Consider the following 1,903-nt stretch of genomic DNA (forward strand, 5'->3'; position numbering starts at 1 on the left):
GTCGTGTTCCATCTCGCGGAGGGGAGCGAAGCGGTTCCGAGTGGAGATCTCGAAGACCAGAGGGGGAGAGGTCGTCGCCTGGGGCCTGGCTTGCGTCTTCCGCTGCGGGTGCACCCAGGGTCCGTGGTGTCCCGGCGCCGGAGTGAAGGACATCTGGGAAGATCGCGTCCTGGGTGCACCGGGCCTGTGCAGAGAAACACACGGAGTAGAGGTGGTGGGACTGTTAGCAGCGCGCTGTATACTTACCCCAGACTTGTGAGCGTCAGCCCGGGATGTTTCCAGCACGGTTCTCCGCTCCCTCAGCTGGGACTGCCTCTGCAGCAGGTCGCAGATCTGCCTCTCCATGGCCTCCAGCTGCACTCAAAGGTAGACACACATCCGCCATTAAAGCAAGTGACAGGGAGTAAAACAATGGTAATGTGTGTGAATAGTATTAGCAATGTAAGCGAGATTAGCAGCAACCACACTGGCGATGCTAACGGGCTATATGCCAATAGCGGACTCGGGAAATCAAAATAAAACTAGTGATAAGGTGCTCTGATTGTTTTTGTTGTAGAATACGATCGGGGATATATTCACACATTATAGAAACTAAAATTATGGTGTATAAAATAGATTTTAAGATAAAAAATAGACGATACAGAATTAACTTGACAGATCTCAAACTCAAAACCTGTGTACCAGGCTGTAAACGTATTTTTTCTGCTGTAAAGTTGGGCATTTTAACATGGGGAGTCTATGGAATTAACTTGACGGAGCTCAAACTCAAAACACACGGCAGCCACAGTAATCATCCATGTGGGCTATTGGTGCCTGGACCCCAATGACTGCAACTATATTTTAAATTTAGAATGTCTATTTCCACACCTGTTTTAAATTAGCTTATGCATTCTTTTTATGCCAAACGCTCAGTCTAGGGGTCGACCGATATGTGTTTTTCAGGGCCGATGCCAATACCGATTATTACAGATCAAGTAGACCGATAACCGATATTTTGAACCGATATATATGTCTGGTGTAAAAATGAAAAATGAATGTAAAAATGAAAATTAATGTCAAAATTAAGGGCTCTGACAAAAACTTTCTTTAAATGCTTTTAAATTATTTTATCGGCAAATCGGTTCAGAAAATGACCGATACCGATAACCATAAAAATGGTTTGGTGTAAAAATGAAAATGAATGTCAAAATTAAGAATAACAAGTGCTCTGACAAAAACTGTCTTCCCTGGTGTTGGTTGAATGTAGTACTCCCACACTGCACTTCTTACTCTCGTCTTCCTCTGTGCATCCATCTACAGTAAGGGTAATATTAAGAGAGAGTTAAAAGTGGGGCCACTGTATGCTTCATGATTAAGCCTATGAATACTGGTTAATCATCTAATGCACATCAATAGATTACCTTAAAATGTGTATACTAAGTGTAAATAATTTAATTGTCTTCATAGCTATATTGTAGAAGTTGTTAAGAAGACTGCAACTGTTTTCATGAAACTATAACACTAATAGCCTTTTACAGGCACACTTAGTTCAATAGCCTATTGAAATGTCTTGGCCTATGTGACACTAGAAATTTCAGTTAGTTTTAACTTACAGTACAGTGCAAATGAAGACATAAATCAATTTAATTGATCTTTTAATCAAACGAGAGTTTTTTTGGCAAACAAAGGGTTTACTATTAAAATTAAAACATGGAAGAAATAGCGTATTGTGTGATTATTCTTTTAAACAAAAGTTGTAATAATTGTTGTAGTAGTATTATGTATATCATACTGCACCACAGTAATATATTTCTGATAATTTCTTTAAGATAACCCGAATTTATATTCTGACGGGTTGCCATGAGGAACTTTTAAGTTTCTGTAGCCTATGTAAGTGTTTCCCATACATTGATTTATTTGTGGT

This window comes from Sinocyclocheilus anshuiensis, unplaced genomic scaffold, assembly GCF_001515605.1.
Source record: "Sinocyclocheilus anshuiensis isolate Anshui unplaced genomic scaffold, SAMN03320099.WGS_v1.1 scaffold2043, whole genome shotgun sequence".
Classification (NCBI taxonomy): Eukaryota; Metazoa; Chordata; class Actinopteri; order Cypriniformes; family Cyprinidae; genus Sinocyclocheilus; species Sinocyclocheilus anshuiensis.